This window comes from Podarcis liolepis, assembly GCF_965112155.1.
Source record: "Podarcis liolepis genome assembly, chromosome: 1".
Taxonomy (NCBI): Eukaryota; Metazoa; Chordata; class Lepidosauria; order Squamata; family Lacertidae; genus Podarcis; species Podarcis liolepis.
Genome location: NC_139554.1, coordinates 116,866,303 through 116,886,815, shown reverse-complemented (window position 1 = coordinate 116,886,815; position 20,513 = coordinate 116,866,303). Strand labels below are relative to the sequence as shown.

General features: G+C 42.1%; 2 long non-coding RNA genes across 2 annotated transcripts in view; both read left to right on the top strand.

Annotated features, from left to right (window-relative positions):
* LOC310691115 overlaps positions 1 to 2,466 on the top strand; it is a 2,812-nt gene extending 346 nt beyond the window's left edge. Inside the window, exons 2-3 of the long non-coding RNA XR_014518328.1 lie at positions 577 to 712; positions 2,060 to 2,466. This is a non-coding gene — a long non-coding RNA (uncharacterized lncRNA). The remainder of the gene's footprint in view (positions 1 to 576; positions 713 to 2,059) is intronic.
* A 382-nt stretch (positions 2,467 to 2,848) lies between these two features.
* On the top strand, positions 2,849 to 3,092 carry LOC310691347. The gene is made up of 2 exons (XR_014518475.1): positions 2,849 to 2,934; positions 2,966 to 3,092. It is a non-coding gene; the product is annotated as an uncharacterized lncRNA (long non-coding RNA).
* Positions 3,093 to 20,513: the final 17,421 nt, after the last annotated feature.

Below are 20,513 nucleotides of genomic sequence, written 5' to 3'. Positions count from 1 at the left end.
ATGCAAATATTTCAACCCTAATACTATATAATTAAGCTATTACTGGAACAGGCCCTGGCATCTTAGAGAAATGATACAATCGGAACCCCAAGGTTCCGAATTATTTTATTTTTAATGGAATTTTATTAGAGGACACGGTGCGCATATGCATGTAAATTCCGTTGATAAAAATGGGGCTGACTTCTGAATAATGTGGATATACAATCCTTTGGCAACTGTTAAAGCCACTACAATGGTGTTTACTTTGGAGTAAGCATGCAGGATCAGACTCTTAAGCTTGCAGAGGTCACCTGCTGCATCCAGAATTGTGGGTGCCTGTCAATGAATGGCAAAGTTGGTGGAGTGGTTTAGGGAAGGCAAACTTTCTCTCAGCCTCCAGCCTCCCACCCCTCCAATTCAAGATTCACATATGGCTGCCTGTTTGCTTTAAGGTGCTGGCACTGGTCTTCAAAACCCTAAAAGGCTTGGGACCCAAATAGCTGACGGAATTTATTGAGAATTCAAACTTCTCTACTGTATGAGAAGGTAAAATTTAGTCCTATCAAATGAGGTTTTTCCTTCCTCTTTTTCTCTCAGGTCTTCCTTTCCCCTCTTAAACTGGATACTGAAGGTCATTTCTGTTAACTTGCAATAGAAGTTATTACTGTAGCACAAACTCTGATACTTGTACATACACAATGGGGAAAGAGGAACCTTGCAGCCTGGAGAAAAAGTGAGTTCATTCTGTCTTCTTATTTCCTAATTCCTAATTGCAGCTACTCTCTCTAGCCCCATTCCAGCAGATGGAGTTATGAAATTGGCTACATTAGCTTTCAGGCAGCACCTGGTATTGTCAATTTCATTTCCTTAAAATATGTTCTCCAGTGTGACAGAAAAGGGCAGTATATACTGTTCAAATAGGAAAAACCTAGAAAATGTTTTTCAAATCTTCTGGCCATGGAGGAGCAGATACCTCTGTGCTTCCCTACCCTTTTTATTTATTTGTATTTGTTTGGAGAAAGATACCCTGCCTTTCCAAAGCTTTCTCACAACTCAGAGCAGTTTACTCTGAAACTGAAATACAGTGGTACCTTGGGTTACATATGCTTCAGGTTATAGACTTTGCTAACCCAGAAATAGTACCTCGGATTAAGAACTTTGCTTCAGGATGAGAATAGAAATTGTGCTCCAGCAGCGTGGCGGCAGCGGGAAGCCCCATTAGCTAAAGTGGTACCTCAGGTTAAGAACAGTTTCAGGTTAAGAACGGACCTCCGGAACAAATTAAGTACTTAACCCGAGGTACCACTGTACTACATTCCCATAACAAAACCATAATTTTCAAAGGCTCATAGGGAAAAGCAGATATGAACACATTGCAACACTGTGGAAGTGGGGGGGGGTGTTTAAATAAGAAACTTTAATATTTTGTCTGGGCAGAGGCTGAGGAGAAGGAAGAGTGTGTTACCCATCTCCAGCGATGTTATACCCAGTAGCTTATGCAGTGATGCCAATGGGTATCCTTTGCAGCCATTCAGACATATTGCTGCAGAGCTACTTGGGCTGTTCGGTGTTTCGCTTTGTGTCATGTGCTGCTTTAAGGACTACAAAATCCTGAAAAGCTAGTTTGTCCAAAAGCTATGGCAAAACATGTACCATAAACACTAAAAGGCCTTCAGTATTGCCTGTTATAACAGCTGAAGTGCTACAGTGCTGGGCTGGATGCAAAAGCAAAACTTCATGAGCATTTGAATTAAAAGCCACAGAAATGCTGATTCTAACACAGTTAATAGGGTGAAATTGCCTATAATGATATGCAGACTAGAGATAACCAAGCAAGGTGACGAGAGCAGTTTTAAAAGCTATGCCCATGCTATTTTCATTTACATATTTATCAACTGCCCTTCACTATAAGATACCAGGACAGGTTACAGCACTAAAACAATATTTAAAATGGTTGAAAGCCAAGCCAGTAGAATTCCAGTAGGATGATGGTGTCCAAGTATGTTTACCTGGATAGACAAGCATTTCACAGAATCATAGAATGGTAGAGTTGGTTTGTTCAACATTTTTCTTTCTGCAGACATGAAGTCATCTTGTGCCGTGCTCTTCTTGAATAAAAATGATCACCACCAGAATAGAACTGGGTCTAGTTTACAGGTAACTTCCAAGCAAATAATCAACATTGACAGAAGAGGCTTACCAAAATTGATCCAAATACAAACTCTGAAGCTTCAAGTTTTGACTCTGCGTTTAAACTGACAGCCAGCTGGTCAACTGTAACCAGGTGAACTTTGTGAACTTCCCACCAGAAGTTGTACACCAGGCATCTTTTCCTCCCATGTGCCTCCCCTTCTCCCTGCCCCAGACTGTACACAAGAGTCTGAAAGCCTTGAATCTCTTTAACAGGCCTAATATGTGCTGCATGGGGACAGGATGGCAAATCCTAAATCACAAAGTTCAGCGAAGAACATAATCTAAATCTGCATTTTGTTTGGGATACTGCCAGGGAGATAAAGTCCATCATAGCCCCAAGCCGTCTGCCGGACGATCCATCGATCTCCCGTAGGCACGCAGTATCAGCAATTAGCGACATGAGTTTCTAGAAAATAGCGTGCCACATTCCAGAGCTCATGCACACTCTATCAGCAGATAATTCACAGCAGAAGTCGCACGTGGGAGAGCATTATTTACAAGTTTTATTCAGCGTTGATCAGAACAAAGAAAAACATGACTGCCTGCATCAGTGTCTCCAGACACAGAGAGAAAACGAAAGCAACAGAAAACATAAACATCCTGTGAACAGGAAATACACAGACTCTGTGACTCTCAAAGCCTGCTCCCTTTTAAGGTGGAACGGAAATATCCTAACAGCTTTGCATTTACAGAATAATGTATAAACTGGTCCATTATTAGTTTTGAACAGAGAGGCAGTGAGAGATTCCAAGATGATTCCAGGCGGTATATATTAAAGTGCCCAGGGGTACAGACTTTCCTCAGGGATATTCAAGGCTGTTTTCTGAATGTTGAGCTTTTACTAAAGGAAATATGAAGAAAGTATTGGCAATATTCTCTCCCCCAATTGCTCATTAAAGAATAAATTGTTTCCACCTTCCCGTATTCTAGCCGTTGAGCTCAATGACCCTGGGATAACTGACAAACATGGCTGCCTCGTTTCTTTTTTAAAAAAACACCTCACTTTAATTGTATTTTATTTTACTTGTATTTATTAACATGCTAGGCTACCTATATGTTCTGGCTGCTCTGCAGTGTTTCTCTGATCTCCTAAAACAGGCTTCCTCCAGATGTTTTTGGCCTACAACTCCCATGATCCCTAGCTAGCAGGACCAGTGGCCAGGGATGATGGGAGTTGCAGTCCCAAAACATCTGGAGGGCCGAGGTTGAGGAAGCCTTTCCTAAAATCTCACAATAAAATGTCTGGCAACAGATTTGGTTCTTTGTTGTTCTTCGAATGTATTAATCAAGGATACCACTGACTGGTTGATTTTTAAAATTTCATGGGCACAGCATAAAAAAACCATCTAAAAAGTTATGGAAATCGAAAAGACTTCCTGATGAGTTTTACCGCTCAGTGTGCCTGGAATACAACCTTTGTAAAGCCTTGATGTGAGGAAGAAATATGCCTGAAAGATGTTGCTTCAAATATTCTTTTCTTATTTCCTGCATGCATGTATATCTGAAGTTAAAAAGATGTATGTGCTGTTGTCATACAGGAAGTGATTTTGGTTAAGAAAAAGGCTTACGTTTTGAAGTGGTACCAGGTTTCAGTGGTAGATAGGCTTAGTAAATTGTAAGCCAAAGAAAACTTCTCTTCGGTATAGAATTAGACCACAATTTCTGTAAGCTTAAACTAGGTCTCTAATTATAGATTACACTCTTAGTCAAGCCTGAAGGTTATAATTTAAAACTGTCATAGCAACTATAGTTCAAGTTACACAAAATCCTGTCATGGGGACTTAGTAGAAGCATGAGAAAGAAACCTTTAAAATGTAGTCATGTGTCTTTTTAATGGGATGGGATGAAGCAAAGACAAACAGTAAACTCAAACAGAGGGAAGAAAAGGAGGCAACCTCCGCCTCTTCTTAACAGCTGAGCGCAATTGTATCAAGAACAGGATGTGCATTTATTTAAAAGCATTTCCCAACCGCTGTCCAAAACACACACTCAAAAAGGAAAAATAGATTTATTAACATATACAGTGTGGTAGTGAACTAGCTGATCATGTGCGAACTTCTATGGAGTCTGGAAGTATGTCCCATAAAAAGTTTGGAAGATGGTGGGTGATAAATATGGAAATATAAGCTGCCATATGCAAAGTCAAACCATTGGTTCAGCTGGCTCAGTATTGTCCACACTGTGCGGCAGCTGCTCCACTGTGTGGATTGCAGGCAAATATATTTCCGTACCCCATCTGGAGATGCCAGGGATTAAATTTGGGACATCATTAGTTAGTTAGTTAGTTAGTTAATTTATATTCCTCACATTCAGTATGAGTTTGTGCTCTCAGGGCAGCAAAGAGAATCATAAGAAACAAAAGCTACCATTTTTGAAATGAAATAGATTGGAAAATCAAACTGTTCTAAGTTAAAGAATGCTTGCATTCACAGTTCTTCAACTGGGAAAACAGAAATGTTTTTGTCTGACATTTAAATGATAGGCAGGCCTCTTTGGGGAGGGCATTCTCAAGATGAGGAGCCACTACAGAAAAGCCTCTCCAGTCCCTATCACCCACTGAACTTCAGATCAGATGCATAGCGTGGGCAAGGGGGCTATTGCCCCGGATACAGCTTTTTTTGAGGCCACATTTTGCTCCTCACACCACCCCTGCCAGCACTGCACTGCTTTGTGAGTCGGATCCCTCATCCCAGCAAAGCAGCGTGGAGCTGGCAGGGCATCAGGAGGACACAACAGGCATGTGCCCTTCCAATCAGCCCAGTCAGACCGATTTTAAGGGTACCTGCCTGCCTTGCTGCGTCCTCCTCATGTCACCCTCCGCACCACTACCACCCTGGTGTGTCTGTCCCGGGCGCCTTGAAGACACATTCCACTGCTGCTTCAGATGGTGCAGTTCCCTGGAGAAAGATCTCAGATGATGATCTCAGTGGATGAGCAGATTGATACCGGAGAAGGTGGTCCAACAAATATATGCATGGTCTTCTTCTTCCTTGGCAATCACTCATAGCCGAGTAAGATTGTCTTCCATAAACAGGGTGTTAACAATGAGTCCATAAGTGACTCTGGAGGCCAATTCTGGATCCCCACGTCCTTCCACAGTGGAGACATTGGTTTCCGGGTGGGAGTTGATCACGGTGTGGGTTTGCCAAGCGAGCCTTCCTCTTAGCACATTTCTCCATTGCGTCCTGAGTTCAAGTGTCTTCAAAGCCCATGACACTTTTGGTAAAGGCTGTTCTCCAATTGGAGCGCTCACGGGCAAATGTTTCCCAATTGTTAGTGTTTATACTACATTTTTAAAAATTTGCATTGAGACAGTCTTTAAACCTCTTTTGTTGACCACCAGCATTATGCTTTCCTTTTTCAAGATTGGAATAGGGTAGTTGCTTTGGAAGACGATAATCAGGCATCCACACAACATGACCAGTCCCACGAAGTTGATGTTGAAGAATCATTGCTTCAACACTGATGAGCTTAAGCTTTAAAGAGAAACCACTTTGAAACGAGATGAGAAAATCGTAGGGAGCCAGTGGAGTTGTTCCAATGCAGACAATACATGCTCTCTTCACCAGATCCCTGATAGCAACCCAGCGGCCATGTTCTAGACTAGCTTCTGTTTACAAACAATCTTCAAAGGCAGCCCTACATAAAGGGCATTTTAGTAATCCAGCCTCAAATTTACAACAACATGGATAACTGTAGTTAGGCTATCTTTGTACAAGAAGGGGATCATAGTTTACCTATAAGTCTCAAACTGATAGAAGGTCCTTTGGACTACCAAAGCTACTTGAACTTCAAGTGATCAAGATGTCATTTCCCAATGTTGGCATCACATCATTCTGTTCAAATTCTTTTGCTTTGGAAATAATACATGTATTTGTCATGGAATTCTACTTAATATTGATCCAGAGCAGAACCTCAATGTATAGTTAGCAGAGTAAAAACTTAAGCACGTTGCAGGATTCCCCCCCAAAATAGACTACTGAAGGCAAATGAGCATAATGGTCACAAATACAATACATTTAGGATTGGCACTGTCCATAAGAAAACAAGTTGCAGCAGACTTAATTTAAACTTACAATAACTTATAAGTCTAAACTTTAACACTAAGCAAACTATGTACAGAACCCCACCCCAGAAGGAAAAGAGATAGAAAGAGAAAGTGGAACCCAGGCTCCTTCTGGCCCTACTTTTATAGCCAGCATGACCTTGACAAAAAGAAATAAGAGAAGCAGTTAAAGCCAGCTGTACTCAGCTTCTCTGAAGAAATAACCCAAACATCATGAACTTTCTGCTTGTTTCTTTCACACAGAGAAGCTTCCAGGACCCTCTAATTAATTAATTAGAATAGGAAAGATCTCTACACAACAGATTGATACTTTCTGCACTAAGAAATGCAAACTGACAGTACAGTGGTACCTCAGGTTAAGTACTTAATTCGTTCCGGAGGTCCGTTCTTAACCTGAAATTGTACTTAACCTGAAACACCACTTTAGCTAATGAGGCCTCCCGCTGCCGCCACGCCGCCGGAGCACGATTACTGTTCTCATCCTGAACCAAAGTTCTTAACCTGAGGTAATATTTCTGGGCTAGTGGAGTCTGTAACCTGAAGCATATGTAACCTGAAGCGTATGTAACCCGAGGTACCACTGTATTGTTGATTTTAGCTCTCCCTAGAAACTTCCCTTAGGCAAATGGCTGGTTATTGTGAGAGCACGATGTTGGATTAGATGAGCCACACTGGCCGGATCCAGCAAGGGTCTTCTCAAGCCCAATTCTGCATGGTAGCCATGGCAGAAGGGGGAAGGTTGCAGGGTGTAGGCTGCAGGCTGGCACAGAAACTGGGTTTAGATCGGGCCCAATGGCTATGATACCATTTGGGGATTCAGTGCTTTCTCTTGCCCCCTCTCACTCTGGCAGGGATACCACCAGTAGGTCTACCACCTGCCCACATTTTCAGCAGAGCTGACTAGAAGGACCACTCTGCTCAATCCAAGGCCCTCGCAGCTCACCATAAGGAGTAGCAGGTTGGATTGTCCTGTAAAATAGCAGGGTGGAGAATGGTGCTTCTCAATGCAGATTTGTTGCACGCAAGCTACCAGTGAGGAAAGAGTAAGCATACCTAATTATAGTTTTAATTGGATATAAATACCTGATCAACAGATTTAATATTCAGTGGAACCATCTGGCTACTGCAGAAGTACATAATATATTTGGCTTATTAGTGAAAGCAGAAATGGGGGGGGGGAGAGAGAGACATAATAAAGAGGCAATGAAAATTCTTCTCTAGCTGAAGTGGCAAATTTTTGTCTTTGTGACAGTATTTAATAATGTTCTAATTGTACCAGCACTGTGAAGTTATAAGTAACTCAAGTGTGCCGTGATGATTAGAGGATCACAGTTGGCTAAAGACATGTATCCAAGATTAGATTAATGGAATCTTTATTTAGCATAAAGTTAAAATTGTTTCATGACAAAGCCAAAAAGAAAGAAATGAAAATACCCTATTAACATTTTCACAAGCATTTTTCTTTTTAAATTGCTGCTAGTAAAGCTTTTCTGCTATACCATTTCTTATCTAGAAGCATTATTCTTATCATATTTGCCCATTTTTTCCACAATACATATTTATTTCATTAGTATGTCTAGACAAGAATATGAAATCACCCTGATGCCATGTTTAACTGTTTATTTTATTTTAGTATGACTGTAGCTCAGCTGAATGCCTACTATTATTAAATCTTCTGAAAGAACAAACAAACATTTGAACTCTGTGACACCTCAAAAATGTAATACATGTTTAAATTCTACAGTAGGTAATAAGGCCCAGCAATTTCATTCAGGCTTAGTTGTGAAAGAGTTGCACAAAATTAATGTAAACCTCTGTTATAATCCTGTACTTGAGATCTGTGGCAGAAGAGTAACAGGATTTGGCAGAAGCCCTTCTATGCAAGTAGAATGCCAGATATACCATTAAAAAGATGCTGGCAGAAAATCCCACATGCCCCATGAAAATAGGCTACCAGCAGACTCATTCCACTGGTATAGATATGCTGGCGCAATGGCCCAAAGAGGGTGAAGTTTTGGGTAGAACATGAGCAACATACATATGCTGTATCCTAGTAGCCTTCAACCTTTTCAGACTCCAGTACTCACCTTCAGCCCAAACATGCATTTGGGGACCAACTACTTAAGTTTTTAACCATATAGTTATATGGTAGCTGTACTACTGTTGCGACTCAGTATTGGGTCTTAACCCACCAGTTGAAGACCAATCCTCTACTCCAAGGGTGGGCAACTCTCAAGAGACTGTGATCTACTTTCAGAATTAAAAACTGGCAGTGATCTACCTCCTTTTTGGGAGAGGGGGGTTCAGCTCAAAGTTGTTGAGCTTTTTTTAGTGTGTCTTATGGAGCGAAAAAACAGCACTTAATACAGTGGTGCCCCGCAAGACGAATGCCTCGCAAGACGAAAAACTCGCTAGATGAAAGGGTTTTGCTGTTTTTGAGCTGCTTCGCAAGACGAACTTCCCTTTTTTGCAAGTTTGTTTCCTTTTTCTTAACACCCTTAATACAGTTGCGACTTGACTTCGAGGAGCAACTCATAGAACGCAGTGTGGTAGCCTTTTTTGAGGTTTTTGGCGATTTTTGAAGCTTTTCCAAAACTTTTCCGACACCGTCCTTCGCAAGACGAAAAATTCGCTAGACGAAAAAACTCGCGGAACGAATTAATTTCTTCTTGCGAGGCACCACTGTAAATCTATATAATTGAAGACTTAGGCTGGATATATAACAGAAGACTTAGGCTGGATCTAGACACATCAAAGAAGCATTTCATTTAAAGGTGTTGCAAACTTCATACAGGGAAATCCCGTTGACGAAAGACAGGACTCCACAGCGCCATCTGATGTCACAGTGTTTAAACGCATATAAAGCGCTTTTATCTTTACGAATGTAGCTGAGTCCTTAGTGGTGTAGGGAAAAACATTACCTTTTCCAGCTGCCGTCATGCTGGAGACTGAAACAATGTCATGATTTGTTAGAACCACTAATCTAGAGCAGTATCAGAGAAGGTTTCAGTTACCCGCTAGTGCATAGCCAGATGAGTAATGCAATCACACACCTACTAAGTTTGTATTTGCAAGCCAGCACTGATACTAATGAACAAACACACTTTTGTTCTACACTAGTGGATCCTGAAATGAATTTGCTGGCAAGGAATAGTTGCACCGAAGGGTCTTTCAGTTCTCTTTTAATTATTGAAGCACTTTATCATTGCAGGTGCATATTATTCAAAGTGTGAGGGCTAACCTTTAAAGCCTTATTGATGGCCTTGGTACCTGAAGGAATGCCTGGCCTCCACAGGAGCCTGCCCACATGCTGAGTCCTTCTTGTGGGATGTAATCACTATAGCAGTCAAATACAACATTTCCTGTTTGCCTAGAGTGGACATGCAGGGGAATGTTACTCCAGCCAGGAGGACTTCCTGTCACACCTGTCTGGAGCATCCTTCCCCTGCGTGTGACCAGGTAGATGGGCGTGGCCCTGGGAGACTCCATAAAAGGGCTGGTCACGAAGCCACCTTCCCTCCTTCCATTTTTTTCTCTTGGACTGCACTGCTGGCTCTCAGCTAGCAGCACATGGGTCCATCTTCACAAAGGGTGTAAGCCACATTCTGTAACTGTAACTACCAGCCAAAGCCTGCCTTCAGGGATCATACTGTGAACTGAATGTAAGTAAACTTCTCATTACTTATGAAGAAGACTTTCTTCATTTTAAGAGGGAACAGAGGGGATTTACCAGGAACAAATTCCAATCTGGACAAGCCAGATTGGATTGCTTAACTCAAGAGATCCATACAAATCTACCAACCAGCTTCCTGCAATATAAAAGGGTAATGTACTCTGCTGCTGACTCACCAGCGTGAGTGAGGAAGGATAATATTTAATCAATATATCCTCTCCTACTATTCACAACATCCCCACACTTCTCTGTCTTTTCCCCAGGTGTGCCTTGCCAAATGAGGTGAGGCAGGTAGTGAATGGGAACTGTGAAGACATATTCCATTACAGTTAGAATGGGTAAAGGTAACTTTTGGCCTTCCAAGTGTTGCTGAACTACACCTCTCATCATCAATGACCATTGGCCATGCTTGCAACCAGCTTGAGGTGAAACAGGAAGGTGCTGCCCTACCACCTCCCAACGCCTCCCTTACCTGGGTTGTGAGGCAGTGCCTCCAAAGCAGGGACAATGATGACAGGTTTCTTGCTGGAACTCACTTCCAGAGGTGGGGCACCCATGGGCTGGGTTATTCCACCTGAGGTGGCTGCCTAAGCCCATCTGCTTCCACCATCTGGAGGGCCATAGATTCCCCAAACCTTACTGTATGCTTGTGAAACGTGGACCACTTATAAACACCATCTCCAACTCCTCGAAAGATTCCATCAACGGTGTCTCCAAAAATTTTTACACATCACTTGGGAAGACAGGCGAACTAATGCCAGCATACTGGAAGAAGCAAAGATGACCAGTGTCAAAGCAATGATTCTTCAACATCAGCTTCGTCGGACTGGTCATGTTGTGCAGATGCCTGATGATCGTCTTCTAAAGCAACTACACTAGAAAGCATAATGCTGGTGGTCAACAAAAGAGGTTTAAAGACTCTCTCAAGGCAAATCTAAAAAAATGTAGTATAAACACTGATAAATGGGAAGCACTGGCTTGAGAGCGCTCCAGTTGGAGAACAGCCTCTACCAAAGGTGTCCCGGGCTTTGAAGACGCTCGAACTCAGGACAAAAGGGAGAAACGTGCTAAGAGGAAGGCACACTTAGCAAACTCTCACCATGATCAACTCCTGTCCAGAAACCTATGTCCCCACTGTGGAAGGACGTGTGGATCCAGAATTGGCCTCTACAGTCACTTACGGACCCACTGTTAAGACCGTGTTCATGGAAGACTATCTTACTCAGCTATGAGGGATCACCAAAGAAGAAGAAGAAGAGACACCTAAATTAGAAGAAAACCATTCTGTGTTTTTTGTTTTTGTTTCCCCCCCCCCAAAAGAGCACCAAGGTTGATAACGTCCCATCCCCCCAGTGTAATCTAGGGTGAGAATTTTTAGCATTGGAGAAATGAAGGTAGTAAATGGTCATTTTCAAAATCTCATCCATTAAATACACACAGAAGCGAGGCTGGAACTATGAAGCTAAGCACCCTGATTTGGAAGCATATGGCTTTGGAATTCATGGCATTGAACTTCCAAGTTAATGTATGAGGATTTGGCCGTTCTGTTCACTAAGCTGGTGATACTGTTAAGTAATGCCCAGGGCTGGTCTTCAATAGGTGCGGTTTGTGGACACTATGAAATCTGATTCATCCTACTTTGACTTTATGAATAAGGATTATACTTGAACACAGGTAATCACTACTCGGAAACTGTAGTGGTAAAAGTAAATCATAAAAGGGAAACCACAGGAAACCTCTTGTTTGTTTCTCAGACAGATGAATCATTGCAGAAAAATAGAAAGGGCTTCATTCCACCCCCACCCCCACCCCATGAAAGAATAGTTGCAATTAATGGTGACATATTATTCCAAATAAAGGTGCAATCTCCTGCTGGAAAAAAAATAAAGCACAATAGCTGAGTCTTGTGCAGCTTTTGGAGATGGTAAAGTTCCCAAGTGATTATCGTACCCTGACATTTTTCTGTGGGCACACTCTTAAACTGTGATGAGTTAGAACTGCATGGGCTACAAAGTGATTTGCCTGGAAGGGAGGTGTTATGTATTCAGTGGTCTATGTTTGCCTGAGCTTGAGTTAGACACTAAGGATTCTGAGCTCCTGTGTTCTGATTCGATACATGATTTCCAGTCACAGAACAGTTCCGGATTTGGGCCTCTGCCATTGGCCCTTAAACTCTGAGTCATGATTCGCAGCTTGGAAGTTTAGACAACCAATGACGTTGGAAATGGGAGTGGCCCAGGCCTTCAGAAATGTATATAAGCAGTTGCTTTGCCCCTGTTGTCCAGTTCTGTTAGTTCAATAAAACGTCTTGCTGTTATCACTGTGTCTTGCCTCATGGGAACCCACCTACACTTCAGGATGGGTGTTCTAAACTGATTACTTAGAAATATTTCTTCATTTCTTTGCAGGAATGTGTCAACCTTGAGCGTCCGTGCACAGGACAAGGTATGCATACAATAGCAAATTTAAAAAATCTAAATAAATAAACGTATGCACATGCACACACCCCAATACATTCATGCGTAGGTTTGTGGGAAGTGGATTATCCTTTTCCACCTGTGCTGTGATTTCAAAAAGCAATTAAAAAACCCCCACAACCCTCCAAAGCTGCAATTTGACTCAGAAAGGAAGTTGCCAGGGCTTTGACAGGAACACCAGCCTGTCCACAGGAAACCCCTGTTGGGTCTCAGGAACCTTTATGGATTTGTCATTCTAGCTAGTTCATCACCTTGCAGAGAGGAATAATCGCCATAAGCCTAACCTTCACTGGGAATTGACCTGACCATTACAAGTGACTCAACAGAGAGATCCCTACTCTCAGATGACCATCTTCTTGCCCAGATGGGAATACCAGATTGAACGTATATCCTGTTAAATGGGTCAGGCAGGCTGATGACACCATGGATCAGCAATGCAGCCTCAGCAAAAATATCGGAGTTTCCCAGATCCGATCACCATGGGGTTGTCAACATCAGATCTCAGGCCACTTCGGTCAGCTTAGGCTTTGGGGAGACTTTCAGGCATTCACAACACACTTTCCAGTGACAAGTTGTTGAAGTGTTTTATTATAATAGTCACAATACCAGACTATCTCTTTGTGTAGCTTTGTGCATCGTCAAGAAGCTGGGTAAGTGGGAAAATAAATCACTGTTCCTTGCTGATGCTTTGTCGAGAGTGCTGTGTTCCCTCTGTATTTAAGTAACCATGTATGACCTAACTTACGAATAATCTTTCCTATTATAGGCTGGAACAAAGCTGGCTGCTAAATACATTCATTATAGGCTTCAAGCGCTGAAACGGTTCTTGGTTGTTTTCAATGGAGCCTAGGAAATACATTGTTGGTTGGGAAGTTAAAAGCTGCAGAAGCCTTGTGCTGTTTACAACTCGCAGCTGTTTCCCTGCCTTCTGAAGTGTCAGTTCCAGTCTGTTCCAGCTTTGCCGTTTTCAGTTAAGGCCCTGTGGCTTATCAGTGTGTGCCTGTGCAAGGCAGAACCCCCTGAGAGATATTCTAAACATGTCCCTGAATGCTCATATTGTAGACAGATAGATCTTTTACTTGTGGAGGTTGAAAGAAAAGCATGCAGGCAATAGTTTACTCAATGGCTCCCTAAGAGGTAAGACATTCAAGTAACCTTAATCATGTTGAGTCATCTGTATTTTATGTTCTGGTTTATCTGGACTACACTGTGGCCCCCACCTCACCACAAAATTTCTGCCTACAGGGCTGGTAAGCTCTGGGCAATAATGGCAGCTTCGCCTCCCAGGTGAGTAGCTGCTTGGGGAGGAATTTCCATTGGGCCTTTGTCACAGAAAAGAGTTAAACAAACAAACCACTCTTCCACAGGCCATGGGACCTATCATAAGCACTCCAATGGCAGCTATTTCAAAAAAGGACAAACCCATTAAATGCATGTACACACAGGGTGTGATGTGGTGGTGGTGCCACAGAGGTAGTAGCCCCGGGCACAAAATTTGTTAGGGGCGCAAAATTTCAACACCTGGTGCTGCCTCAATACAGCTACGTGCTTCCGTCGCTGGGCTCTATTGAAAACAGCTTCTCAATGAGAACCAAGAAGTGACCTCTCCAGGCAACAAAACAATTCTTCTTTTCCTCTCTCTGCAATCTCTTGGTTGATGCGGACACCTTAGGCAGCAGAATACTCATGCATGCTCTGTCTGTTTCCCTCCCTCCCACTCCTCCACATTGTCCCGGGTGCAGGCAACCCATGCTATGCCACTGCGTACACATATGATGTATCCTTCAGAAGAGCAGAAAATGGAATCCTGGCTAGGAATCAGGGCCAATGTAGCCATGCTTTTAAAGCACAGGTGTTCTGGATGCGAACACTGGCCTTGAATAGTGGGGTATCTTCCTTTTTGTCCTCTGGGACATAGCCATCATCCAGCTGAAATCTAGAGATGGGTTCTTCTGAAAAAATCTCAACATCAAGCTTATCTGCACATATTTTTCTTTCTTTCTTTCTAATTTCCATCTTACTCCTTGATCCTAATGAGAAGTGAGTTATTAGGAACATGAGAAGAGTCCTGCTGGCTGAGAGCAAAGGCTCATTCAGTTGAGCTTCCTGGTCTCACACTGGCCAACTGGATGCCTGTGGGAAGCCTGCAAGGCTTTTTTATTCTCACTATTTTACCAAATTCTATACAGGTATACCCTCCAGGTTCCCAAAAGTAACTGCACCCACCCAAAAAGATACTACAATGCATAGGACTATATAAAAATACTTACCTAGCAATACTTTCAAAATTAAGTTGCAGAAATAAAGCCTTTAATATTTATTATACATACTATAGGAGACTCTTGAGAGTCCCATGGACTGCAAGAAGATCAAACCTCTCCATTCTGAAGGAAAGGCGGGAAGGTAAATGGTGTTTCCGTGCGCTGCTCTGGTTCACCAGAAGCGGCTTAGTCATGCTGGCCACATGACCCGGAAGCTATACGCCGGCTCCCTCGGCCAATAAAGCGAGATGAGCGCCACAACCCCAGAGTCAGTCACGACTGGACCTAATGGTCAGGGGTCCTTTTACCTTTATATGATAAGAAAGCTCTGTTGATGCTAACTTCTCTTTAATAGCCCATGTCACACAGTCATGCCACTATATGGTACTTGCTGTCATCACATGATCCACCGGGCAATTATGATGTCCCTAGACCAGTATCGTAAATAGGAACTATATATTCTAATTGCATTTATGTTTTTCTTTTTTGTAGTCCAGTAACCCCTGGAGGGCCACAGGTTTCTTTTTCTAATTTTTTTATTGAAGTTTTTATCTCTACAAAATAACAGAAAAAAGAAAAGTTTACATATATGTACATGTTAGTAACACAAAGCATCCCACCACCTCACCCCACCACCACCACCATTGGTTCGACATAACTCGAAATGTGAGTTAAAATCTGACTTCCTTAATTCTATAACTTATTTTTACAGTTGTGTTGTTATATTGTATTTGACAAATATTCTGATTTTACTAACCTTTTCCCCTTACAAACTTTGTTCTTTACATATCAGTATTTCTGTACCGGAGCAGTGTTTTTTCGTATATTCATTCACGCAACTCCATTCTTTTATTAAATTTTGATTTATTTGACCTCTGACAGCTGCCATCATTTTGGCCAATTCAGCAAATTCATTATGTTTTTTTATGCTCACCAGGAGGAAACAAATGTAGTAACACACTTTCATGCCTAGAAATTCATGTGGTTTGTGGTTTCCGTAGTTCTTGTGGTATTATGGTTTCCTTAGGAGCTACCAAATACACCCACTGATTGTTGTGCTGTGTCACAGGTCCCACCAGCACTGTTATATACACACATATATGCACAGAAAACTCACTCTCTCCACCCCCCCATTAAACTCAGGGACATTATCATGAGCCATGAACTGATATCAGCTAGTCACCTGCATGTGTTTTCTAAAGCCCATTTTTGAATAATATACTGGAAGGGAAGTAGATTATTTCAAGCGACAGTGCTCAGTACAAAAGAGAGGTCAGTTTCCAGGAAATGAGACAGATGCATGGAAATAAATTTTGCAATTTTATTAGCTTCATTCATGCATTTTATATTAGGTTGACATTGGTTGGTGGAACAGATATGTACTGTAGCCTGCTTAAGTTAACTGATACGTATAAATATTAATTAGTAGCAAAATTTTGTAGTATACAGTCTCTTTTCTCCAATATAGTAACTATGTTTTTTATAGATTTTATACCCCAAAAAACACCAAAAAAAAAGAGAAAACCTGAATACACATCCTGTTCACATAGCCTTGGGTCCAAATAACTAAAGAGAAAATGTATTAGGGTTTCTCTTGGAGCTTTTGCACTCAAGCTAGTGGAAAGTTTTACACAAGTCTGTGCAAATGGAGAAATTCTTCTGGATTTGAGGTCACGTTTAACATGCAATGTACTTTTGCTAAGTCAGAAACAGGTCATCGGGAAAGAGGCTTTACTTTGGAACCTACCCAAAGTTAATATTTATAGAATAGTTTAGATTATAATGTGAAAATTATAGACAGAGGGCACAATTCTTTCCCTCTGACACATATGTCTGTGTGCATGCAGAAGGAATTCCTACAGGCTTTCAACCCTACTGCGATTTTGAGTGCAATGCACCACTCAACAGGAACAATTCAAAGCTCTTTTGTACCCCGCATAGAAGTTCTTTAGCAGTCTCTGGCACACAGAAAACACTTGACCCTGGTGGGAGGCAGGGCTGGGCGAGAGGAGAGATGGGGAACCATTGGTTCTGAAGATGTTGCTGAACAAAAGCTGCCATCTGCTCCAGCAGACATGCCCAAGGGTCAGGAATGATGGGAATTGTAGTTTGGCAACGTCTAGAGGGCCACAGGTTCCCCACATCTGAGCTAGAGGGTGGGGACCAAAACAGGAGAAGGAAGTTCTCGTGCAACATGGGTAGTCTTCTATGGCCTCTACATGGGAGCATGGCTTAGTGCACTTGAAGTTCCCTATACAGTGGTACCTTGGGTTAAATACTTAATTGGTTCTGGTGGTCCATACTTAACCTGAAATTGTTCTTAACCTGAAGCACCACTTTAGCTAATGGGGCCTCCCGCTGCCACCACACCGCTGGAGCACGATTTCTGTTCTCATCCTGAAGCAAAGTTCTTAACCTGAAGCACTATTTCCGGGTTAGCGGAGTCTGTAACCTGAAGCGTATGTAACCTGAAGTGTATGTAACCCAAGGTACCACTGTAGTCTGCTAGCCCTGAGATGGAAGATGACAAAGTCCCCACCAGAGAGGAAAGGCTAGCTAAGCAGATGGACTATGCTGAAACGGCAAGGCTGACTGGAAAACTCAGGAACCAAGAGGACAAAAACTTTTTAAAAGAATGGGAGGGAATTATAACTGATCTAGGAGACCACTGCAAGCAAATGGAAACATTAGCAGGATTTTAATTCTACCTGTAATGTTAAAAATACTATGGATAATATGGATTGTTATAAAATTTAGAGTATCGAAGAGTATGAGTTCTAAATGTTGAAAATAGGACCCAATGGATGGGGGGGGGTAAATTGTTAGATTCAGAGTGATCTCAATATATGTATATGTACTTGGACTGTTATAATGTTGTATTTGTAAAATAAATAAAAAATGAATAAAAGAAGAAGTTCCCTATAGTCAATCAGGAAGCTAAACAGTTGGAGACAAGGGATTTCTTTGTACAGTTCAGTCTTCCAGTGGACTGGCATATGACCAAATAATAATAATAATAATAATAATAATAATAATAATAATAATAATAATATTTTATTTATACCCCGCCCTTCCCGGTTCAGAAAACCAGGCTCAGGCCGGCTAACAACAAATTTAAAACACTTAATTGTAGAAGCAGCATAAAATACAGTATAAAAACATAAATAACAATAAAATTCAAAATTCAAAAATCAGTTTAGGGGAAATAAGCATTAGATAATCCCCAGGGCTAGCTGGCTCAATTGGTCCTACTTGGGCCAGTGAGGAGGCCAGGGGGGAATTAGCTGTGGGGTCTCAGAGTGGGTGATCTTCATAAAAGGGGAGAGGGAGGGAAGAGAAGGGCAATAAAAGATCAGGATGAATTCAAATTAAAGGCCAGGCAGAATAGCTCTGTCTTACAGGCCTGACGGGCCCTAGTCTCATGGGACAGAGCATTCCACCAGGTTGGAGCCAACACTGAAAAGGCCCTGGCCCTGGTGGAGGATAGTCTGACTTCCTTAGGGCCCGGGACCTCTAAACTATGGTTATTCATGGACCTTAAGGTCCTCTGCAGGGCATACCAGGAGAGGCAGTCCCGTAAATTCGAGGGCCCTAAGCCACAAAGGGCTTTAAAGGTCAAAACCAGCACCTTGAACCTGACCCTATACTCCACCGGGAGCCAGTACAACTGGTAAAGCACTGGTGCATACACCTCTTTTCTTTTGACTTGAACAGGGGCAAACAATCTTAAGCACTTTGCCCACTTTAAATACTGAGATGTCTGCTTTGAGCTCCCAAATAGTCTCCTTTTCCAGGTTTCTGGTTTAAATCCAACATCTAAATTCCAAAGTTCCAAATTACTTAATTTCTCCCAGTCATGTCATTGTGATCTGGCTATAGCTGGAGCCAATGGCTCTTTGCAAAAAGCTGTGGCTTGTTAATACTTGCCATGGGGTTAACAGTGCCGCCTGGGCTGAGGATCTGCAGAATAATTCACAATATGCCCCCGCTTCATAACTGAAAGCAAACAACAGTGAGGTTGAAACACAGAACCCAAGCCACCTCCCTCTGACTTTGGCCTCCAGCTGTGAGTCAAACTAAGGTGCATGTTTGGAATAACTCAACAGTGTTTATTCTGTTGGGTGGGGAATGTACTCTGGGAAACAGACTTATCTAGATGTGCAGCCCAGACTTATCTATGCATGTTACCTGCTGAGTTCAATAGAAAGTTTAGGACTGTAGGATTATGCCCATTTCACAACTGATGCAATTATACGACACACACACGTACTTGCAGTAAGCGTCGTTGAACATAATGGGTTTTGCTTCTGAGTAAACTTGCTTAGCAATGGGCAGCAAATCAACATTGCATTTACTGCATGTTACATTAACCATAAAGCAACACCGATTGCAACGTAAATCCAATTTTGTGGTGCTTTTTCCCCCCTGCTGGCTGTACCATATTCACAAACGACACAATCCAGACTGAGGAGGGTTTCTCTCTTTTCTTTTCTTTTCTTTTCTTTTCTTTTGGTTTGCTTATTTTTAGCACCGCTCGTGAAAAATGATCTCACTGTTTGGGCTTCAAAGGTTAAAGAGCTTCCGAAACAGCTTCCCTTTGAACGTAAATGCCAGCGACACATCTTATTCTGCATTTAAGTGGCAAGAATTTAGCCGGCGTTTTTTGATAGAAGTCACACTCCTTTAAAAAATGCAAACGAATCATTCAATATATTCATACAATATATTACTGCTGTGGCTTGGCATATATATATATATATATATATATATATATATATATATATATGTTAACTGGGTTGGCGGCCAAGTTGCAAACAGGCAACTGAGACATGGTTATGCCAGGCTTTTAACTTTTATGCCCCAGGAGCGTTTGTCCCAAATCCCCAATGGTGTGAAATCTCTGTTGTTTTCTCAGCCAGCTGCTGCCGCCTTCTTTTTCTTACCAACTGCATCTTTTATTGGGCAAGCTTATGGAAGGGTTGGTAGTTCTGTGTTGCAATGTCTCATGTACATTAATGGCCAAACCTCGCTGGATCTGTGCCACTTCTATTTTCAAACAGCTTGTGGGCCATCCAAGGTGGGCAGGGGAAATGATCTCATTGTCTTTTTCAGCATGGGGGAAATGGAGGGAAATGATCGCATTGCCTTTTTGGACATTGTTGGTAATAAAAGACGACTGCGATGCAACTGTAAAACATGGTGTTTGACCAAAGGGCCAATAGAACTAATGTCTGCAGACTCCAATAGACAATGGCTGTTTCTCTCCCTGTGGGTAACTTATTTTTACTTATGGGCACCCTCAACCCACTTCCCAGGATTTTTTGGGGGGAAGCCATGACAGTTAAATTAGTAACAATACCAATAAAAATTTACAATGTACAACTGCCTTCTAATCGGTGTCGGTACCAGGCTACTTTGTGCCCTGGGTTAACTATTTGCACTCCCCCCCCCCCAAAAAAAAAGATCGCTAACTTCAATTTTCAAAAGCAGCTGTCTTGTAGAAAAAAATGAAAGGCACAGAATTTGAAACTGCTAAACTTATTTTCAATTGCAAGGATAAGTAATACAACCATACTGTATTTGGTTATCTTTCTCAAATGCAATATATACATATGTGCAGTGGCGTAGCGTGGGTTGTCAGCACCCGGGGCAAGGCAAGTAATTTGCGCCCCCTAACCCGTGGATTTGCGCCCCCTAACCCTAACCCCCAGATGTTGCGCCCGGTGCGGGCGGCCCCCCCTGCACCCCCCACGCTACGCCACTGCATATGTGTGTGTGTTCTAGCACACAAATCATTTTGTGAATTGTGACGTTAACATTTAAGTCTTGCAATTTCAGGCACATCCAAATCTCACGTTATGTGG